Genomic DNA, 9,019 nt, shown 5'->3' with positions numbered 1-9,019 from the left:
CTTACTGTTTCGAGATCCACACCCTCTTCGTCGAAGAGAGCCATTCTTAAACACTTGTCCATAAATAATATAAATAACAATGAAGACATAACGCATCCTTGTATAACTCCTTGAATAATATCGAAACAGTCACTCAGTTTCCCATTCACTCTTACACTCGCTTTGCTGCCTGTATATATTGTTTTTATAGTTTGTAGGTTCCATCCATTGACTCCATACTCTTTGAGGACTTCCCAAAGTTTACTTCTATGTACCTTGTCAAAAGCTTTTTCTAGGTCAACAAATGCACAGAAAACTTTTTTTCCTACTCTCAAACTTTTTTCTGTTATTTGCCTTAAGCTAAATATTTGATCCGTACATGAACTTCCTGGCATAAAACCACTTTGGACTTCCCAAATCTTTGCTTTTGTTATTTTCATTACCCTGCGAATAAGTAATTTTGAATATATTTTACTTACGGTGCTTAATAAGCTAATCCCTCTGTAATTATTGCACTCACTTTTATCTCCCTTTCTCTTGTATATTGGTACGATAATCGCTTTTTTCCAATCGTCTGAGACGTCTCCCATCTCGAAACATAAATTTGTCAATTCGCACAGTCTATGTGGTATGCACGCGCCACCGTGTTTAAGCATTTCAGCGTTAATACCGTCTAACCCCGGCAGCCTTACCGTTTTTCAAGTTCTTAATTATATCCCTAACCTCAGTGACACAGACTTTTTCAATTGAGTTTTCCATCGCATCGTGTTCAACATCGCAGTTGTGGTGTCCTATAGCTGCATCTCCCGCCTACTATTTCTTTTCCCGCCTACTATTTCTCATGATGACAAATTCTGTACTTTTGTTTCCTTTCATTTTTTTATAAAGTAGTTTCCTGCTTACTTCAAAGTCGTTTTATATTTTTATATCTCTTCTTCTGCTCTAAAATTGTATCTTTACTTTCTTTAACTAATCGTTTAAGTATCCTGTTTTCGCGTCTATAATCATTTCTACGTCTATTTCTTTCCATATTACCAATTTTTAAAATAGCCTAATTTTTTCCTAACCAATTTTTCATAAGCTTAAAACATTTTAAACATAAAATCTCTTATATACGAAATAAAAAAATTTTAGATTAAAATTGAGAAAAATTGAATTCAGTATAATTTAGCTTGATTTTCAAGTCTTTCCTGACCAAGGTCCACCCTGATAATACTAGATAATATGATTCTTAGCCATACTTTAATTTTTTGACTTCCCACACGCAAAGGAATTTCAAGAGATTAATTCACGGATGCGCGCGATCTTAAAGCTACTACTTTTACGTTGTGATTTAAAGTCTCGCACTCTTTGATCTAAGAGCATAGCATTCGAGACCCTCAAGCGAAGGGGCGTGGGCTAATGCCTGAAACTTCGAGACCTATGCTTTAAAAGCAAGGGTTCCGAGATCCTAGTTCTCGCGCCATTGCGTAATAAAATCAAGGAGTAGTGCGTGAATTAATCTCCCGAAATTTCTCTCCGTATACATTAAGAAGATTATTAAAATACTATTCAGAAAAAATGTGCAACGTGGATAATATAATTATTATGAGAAAAGAATAATAAAAAGTGATCTAAAGATTGATGACGTGCAGCCTGAACGGCGTCTCATTGCAATTATTACTAGAAGATACATGCGTAATAAGTAGGGCGTTGCAGAATGAAATGAAGTTTAAAAAAAATAGAGAACCGGTTGTACTCTCCGGCACTCATCAGCTGCTGAGAGCTCAGCTGCGTAAGGAAATTATGTATATAATCTACAGTTTCGCTTGTCCATAGAACGAGCTTTGAGCATCAATCAAGTGTCTTGGCAAAGAACATTAAGAATATTATACTCTATTCCAACTACATCTATTAAAATAATATATTGCACACAACTATCTACTCATCGTATTAAATATCCTCCGATCTAATAACGAAATATGAGCTAGCAGAAATCCATTCAGAAAAAATGGGCAAACTAAGTTTTAAATTATTCTCGTAAATTCCTTAATCATTGTGAGTACAAGTCACTTTTCTTCTGTTTTATAGTTCACGTGAACTGTAACATTTTACTCGCATTTCAGAACGTCCATTAGGAAGGGTAATAATAATAAAATCTAGTGATTAAGCAGTGATCTAGCATCCATAACCCTTTCGTGATTAGTAGATTATTTTGTACACAAAGTTCTTATGATTTTTATACGATCGTTTCAGTGAGTTCATTTTTCGCGACATTTTAATATTATCATAAATTGAAAAATGGTTTTAGTGTGCTTGAAATTCTGAACGCTCAAATAAACAAAAAATTGCAGTTAGAACAATATTTATTGATAAAATAGAATTGAGTATAAATATTTCGTTCTATCGAACTTTGAGAACTTCATGTATATTTTTAGTGTTTGAAAGAAAGATTTTCAATTTTTCCGGTAACTTGGACCCTTGTCACTGTTTTCGAATTATAAATATCAATGTTTAGTATAATTGTTGACTTTGATGACATTTCCTAATTTTCGAGTACATGCATTGAATCCGTTGGAAAATCTCATTTTTAGTCCAAAAGCGAACTATTATTTGGGGCAAAGCTAAAAAGTGAGGTTTCATATTTCGCCCCAAAAACTTTAAAATCTGTAAAATCATGTTCATTACTGCAAAGTACACAGTACACTGTACACAGTACAGAAGTCCCTAACCGAACTTTTGCTGAGCTGAAGCTAAAAAAGTTTTACCAAAAAAGTTATCCAGGTTCAAGGACATACATATGTGGAAGTAGACAAACTCAAAGTGACACTAAACTAAAATTTGGACCAAACGCGACTGCGCATTGTGATCAAATATTCCTTTTTTAGTTTAAAAATAAAGTAAAATCATGCTTTTGAGATATTAGGTTTCTAAATACACCAAACTCTCGCTTTCAGTCAAGTGATGGGGATTGCCTTCAAATAACCTTGGACTGGTTTCGAGGGGATCGAAACGTAAATAGCGAGGGCCGCCTGACTCGTTTTCAATTGGAATATATATATATTATGTCGCAACCGCTCTCGCCCGACCTTCTGAGAAACTCCATTGGCCAGCAGTTCTAGGAAGGCTGAGAAAGGGGTGACTGAAAGCGAGCATTTGGTGTAAGCGTGTGACAAAAGTTTTATGTACAAAATTTAGCGATTCCGAGAAAATCGACCAAAAATTTGGAGATTGAAATAACACGGGTTTTCCAAATCCGCTTTGTATAACGAGAAAGAAACGAATTTTCCGTGTGCTAAAGAACATTATGTATGATAAACATAACAGTATGATAAATAATGGTATAAAAAAAATTAAAAGGATTTATTACTACTTTTTTATATATTTTATTAATTTAGCTTAATCACTCATTCATAAATGAATACTGTGCTGAAGTGTCCCAAACAAGGACCGAGTGCCCTTGGTTAGGACGTTTGCACAGATTAAAAAAAAATCATTTTTAAATCAATCATTTGTTTTCATATTTAATGTTATCTGTTTCAAAGTAATAGTCAATCATCGACCTTTATGTGTAATCATAAGAATTATTTATATTTATATATTTATTGTTCTTATGAACGAAAAAAAGCGTCCCAACCAAGGGCACTCTCCCCTAAAATTTTTTAGAATTTTATAAACATTTATCATTTATTAATGAAACAAGATTTATTTAAAATATTATAATTATAATGCTAATTGTAGCAATTTTTCATTTTTACTATCATAATATGTCAAATTAATCAATTGTTAAATATTTAAATGAATCAACCATTAACGAACTTCATTGAAATAATTAAAATCTATTCATATTTAACATTATTGAAATCCTCTATCGATTCACATTTCTTCCACTATTATACATTTCTTCTTCTATAGTTTTAGGCTGAAACTTAATTAGAAAAAAATTAATTAAAAACGTTTAAACATTATTTTTTGTGTTTTTTTTTAAAGAAAAACACATACGTTTTTGTAAAAAAATTATAAAAGTGAGTATGAAGTGATTATAACACCGCTGAAAAACGGAAACGCTGAGAAAAATCAATTATCATCAATTCGTGAATTTTTCAGATAGCGGCTTTGATATATTTTTTATGTGTTCTATAATTCTCTAATAAATTATACAATAACAAAAATTTTAATTTTGATATGTCAATAAGATTTTCAACATTTAAAGGAAAGCGATGTGTTCTATCAAAAAATATTTAAAGGCAACTTTGTAGGTCTATTAAAGAGCAGAAATTTTTTTTAAACTTTATTTCATATGTTGCATAGTTTGGCCAGAAAGTGGAATTTTGACTTGTTGAAAAGCTTTATCCTGATTAAAAGAAACATGTATGGAAAATATTCTAAAGTAAATTTTTACCTCTCTTTTAGATGGACAATTTCCTTTTTGACATTACTTTCGTATCTCACATAGTTTTTTTGGAAAATAGAATTTTTTATTTTGTGTAATATTTTTTCACGCTCAAAATAAAAACTATGCATCTTATAAATAAACGGTTAAAAACGGGTCAAAAATGGAAGAACTTGCGATTTCTTTTTTGGCCTTAAAAAAGAGAGCCAAAGCTCAATACAATATTGTACATAAAACTAACCTTCTCATCAGAATAGTGTAAAAAAAAATTCTTTTAAAAAAATACAAATTTTCTCGTAAAAAAAAAGATAAAAGTGAATATAAAGTGATCATTATTCTGTGGAAAAACCAAAACGTTGACAATAATAAGCTGTTAACCCAATTTTTAAATTTATTTTTGTATTTTAAAAAAATACAACTTTATTTTGCTTTGCCCGGCTGCTATTTAACTTTTGGACTATAATTAAATAAAAAATTTGTATTTTTAAATCAAAACTATTATAATGAAATCCAATGATTTTTTTTAGATAATAAGACTTCGGATTCTGTTATCGGTTGTCCTCCGAAATATACATTTTTATTAGTAAATTATTACATTTCTTAGAACATTCATCACTTTTTCACAACGTTAATGAGGATTATTGAGAATTTCTGAGGCTTGAATCTTCAACACTTAAAAGTGGAATAAACTTAAAAATGGAAGAAAATTGTAAATTGAATTTTTAACTGTTGTAAACATAAGTTCTAATATTCTTCAATTTTCAATATTTTTAAATATATCCTTTGAAAATTCAACTTTTAACAATCAAACCGTTGAAAAATGATGAATATTAAACATTTCACTTTGACCTGTTGACATTTCAAGAAAAAGGCGAATTTTCTATTAACGGAAAGTGTTCTAAATGTTAAATTTACATGATACTCTAATAAATAAACATTTTAGTCCATGAAGTTATAAAAAAGTCGATTTTTTTCGGAAATAATATAATAATTATGAAATAATTTTTTAAACGTTTTACTGGTGTTCTTCGTCGGAAATTCAGATTTTTAATTTAAAAATTTTATTTCAAAAAAGAGTCATAACTTTTTAACAATTTTAAATTATGTTGCCTCTTCGCAACAAAAAACTATATTTTTATTAATAAATTATTTCAAATGAAATGCACGTAGTTACTATCTTAGATTCAACTTGAAACGCTATTTTTAGTGAAAATATTTAATTATCAACCAAATATATAAAGTTTTTACTATTTACTTTAATTTTCTACCAAAAAATAAATTTTCAACCAAGTCAATTAATTTCATATAAAAAATGAATTTACAACAAAATAGTTCAACCTTCAACCAATTAGTTGAATTTTGAATAAAGAAAAATATGAATTTTCAAACAAAACAAAAAAACGATCCCAGACCAAAATATTTGAATTTTCAATCAGAGACGAATTTTCAACCAATGAGTTGACTGTTCAACAAACAAAAAACGAATTTAAAAAAAGTCGTTTAACTGTCAAACTAGTAGTTGGATATTTCATGGTTGATATTTCAAACAAAAAATATTAACTTTAAAAGTGGATTTGAAATTTTTAATAATTATAGGTTACATTGGCGTTTTATACTGAGAATTGATATTTTCAAACGAAAATTATCATAAGAACAAGATTTAGAATCTTTTAACACTTTAAGATTATGTTAATTTTATTCATCGAAAATTTGCCTATTTAATAAATATATAATTACATTTTAAAGAAGTCATAAATTTTGAACAATATTAGGTCAATAAAATTAACTTGAAAAAAAGTCACCAAAATCTTAAAATCTTCAGAGATAAATTTTCTACTAAAAAAGATAAATGCTCAATGACAAATGTAATAGTTGATATTTCAAACAAAAATAATTAAATTTCAAAGAAGATTTGTAATTTGCTAACACTTTTAGGTTACTTTGGCGTTCTAGGTAGAATATTATCATAAGAGCAGAATTTAGAATCTTTTCAAAATTTTAAATGTTAGTTTTTTTCGTCGAAAATTGACATTTTTAGTAAAAAAAGTTATTTTTCAAAGACTGTTCACAACTTTTTAACAATTTTAGGTTATGATAATTTCTTAAACCAGAAATCAGTTAATTTAAATGAAAATTATTTGACTTTAAAAAAAAAAATTAAAATTTTGACTAACTTTAGGTTATGTTAGTATTTCTTGTTAGAAATTGATATTTTGAAACAAAAATCCAATGTTACGATTCTCTACGTATTATACAAAAATGTTAAATATTAATTCTGAAGTTAAGATATCAATTTTAAAAACAATTGTCCTTGTATCTTCATCTCTATTATTTTAGATCATAGATACCTTTGAATACAAAAAGTTGGCATTAATATCAATTTTATATTTTAATTTAAAAAGGGAGACAACAAAAATAAAAGTCGGGCGAGTTTGTTTTCTAGTAATAAATAAAAAAGAAGACATACCAAAGTGTCACTTTGTTGTTGCTATGGGCAGAGTTGCCCTTTTGTTTCCGAATTGTCGAGTCACTTTAAAACAATAAATACGATTCTATTTGATTCAACAACTAAGCAATTACTAAATTCTGCAGAACGTAACAAAACATAACGTTTTATAAAATTATATTCTAAAATTCACGGCACAAAGTCACGCAAAGCACTGAGGATTTTGGAGGTCACCCTGTAAACGAACTTTTTCAAGCCTTCATGAAAAAAGGGAGAGAAATTATTCAACCTCAGGTGATGTTAACTCCAAAAAGTTGAATTTAAGAGATTTTAAAAGGTGATTTTCAAGCAGAAACCGGTCGTTCTACGTTTACTCATCAGCTGGGGTACACAGCTGAAAGGATCGAGCGGTGCAGTAACCTCTACAATTTTGACTCTCATTTTGATTCTCGGAGAGTAATAAACAAAGTAATGACATTTCCTAGAAAAATATAACTGCTAGTACCTTTTTATGTAGTGAATGTAGTCGGCCAAAAGGTGATACACACGAAAAACACCGATTAACCGGAGGAAAAACTTTTTGAAACCCACTCACAATGGAATCTTCCAGTAGACTGACCGGCTAGGCAAGTCGTTCCTTTCTGCGTGCAGGCTTAACGACTTGTGGAATATACATGATTTTCTCGGCGAATTGAAACTGAATGAGTTGAACTATTGTTTTGGAGGATGAGAAACTGTTTTTGTTCTTATGTGGAGTTAATGGTACTGGGTGAAATTGCTTATTTTCAGAAAAAAGTTGACTTAAGGAAGACCGCTGACAGTTCGGGCTGTCACTTCTCTTTCGTTTGCACCGTTAATAGTATCGTGGCGTCATCTGGCAGGGAAGAGGGCAACTGTTCAGGTTTAAATTGCCCGCGCTCATTTCACTTGAGGAGATCAATATATTCACTTGGCAACACGTTTCATGCAAATTATGAAATTCGGATCACTAATTATTGTTAAATATTTGTATTTCTTTTAGACTGAAGCATATTTATGTTTGTAGAATGCAAGAATATATTATTTTATCTTCCTGGAAAAACATCTTTTGTATATAAAAGTTATTGTTTCTCAAATTTAGCTTTCAGTAGCGAGATGTTTTTTATTTGAAAAAAAAAAAATTGTAAAGGGCACGAGTTGTGGTAGCGGTTCACTTAAAAATTTTAACCTAAATGAATGCAGTTTTGAACATAAGAAAATAAATGCAAGTTTGTAATGCAAAATTAAAATTAATTGTAAAATAATATTTTTATAGAAATGATGATTCGCAAGTTTTATAAAAAATAACTTGGTTTATAAAAAATTTACTGATGTATGAATTCAAAAACTAGTTTCTTTTGTATTAATGTTGAATCATATTTTTTTGAGATAAGCGTTTGAATTTTCAAAAATGTCTATTGGGGTAGAATTTATAATATCAAAAACTTCTACAAAAATTATATTTTCGTTTTTTATAGATTTTTTTGTAAATGAAAATTAAGCGAGACGACTGAAAAATCCTGAAAGATAAAATTCCCTACATTATGAAATTTCCGAAAAATAAAATATTCGCAATAAAAAATTTCCGAAAGATAAAAATCTTGAATCATAATATTCCTGACAATTTGTAATATTACTGGATTTGAAAATTTTCTGAAAAAAATTTCTGAATTTTAATAATTTAAAAAATTCTGCTTTAATCAGTATTATTTATTAAATAAAAATACAATTATTAAATATTTTGATCGAAACAAATTTTTTTTAATGTTCAATGTATTTTCGTAAATTGCTGTTTATATATTTTTAATTTAAATAAAGTTTCAATGAAAGTTTTTTTTAATGTGCATAGTAGTTTTTTTGCATTAAGAAATATTGTCTTTCGATTATTATTGTTTAAAATTCAAACAATAATTTTAAAAATACACGGAACATAAAAAAGTTGCTAAAATGGTTTTCATAAAATAAGCGTTTTGAAGAATTATCGAGGTTAATATCCAAAATTTAATTTTAAAAAATAATGAAGTTGCAAAATTTTGAACAAAAACTTAAATATTTTTTTTAAAGATAAAAAATTATAGTAAACAATTTTGGAAATCGTAAATAATTATTTGTTTTAAAATAGATCTAAGAAGTTATACAATCAATTCATCAGCTGTATTTTTGAATCACTCTCCAAATAAATAAATAATTCACGATTGATTATT

General features: G+C 28.6%; 1 protein-coding gene across 1 annotated transcript in view; it reads right to left on the bottom strand.

Moving 5' to 3' along the window:
- The window catches only part of LOC117179144 (sestrin homolog), a 592,084-nt gene extending 584,577 nt beyond the window's left edge, over positions 1 to 7,507 (bottom strand). The window contains exon 1 of the mRNA XM_033370823.1: positions 7,303 to 7,507. The gene's annotated coding sequence lies outside the window, so the exon portion shown is untranslated. The remainder of the gene's footprint in view (positions 1 to 7,302) is intronic.
- Positions 7,508 to 9,019: the final 1,512 nt, after the last annotated feature.

This window comes from Belonocnema kinseyi, chromosome 8 (assembly GCF_010883055.1).
Source record: "Belonocnema kinseyi isolate 2016_QV_RU_SX_M_011 chromosome 8, B_treatae_v1, whole genome shotgun sequence".
Classification (NCBI taxonomy): domain Eukaryota; kingdom Metazoa; phylum Arthropoda; class Insecta; order Hymenoptera; family Cynipidae; genus Belonocnema; species Belonocnema kinseyi.
Note: the sequence above shows the minus strand (reverse complement) of the source record. Positions and strands in the feature narration are given on the sequence as shown.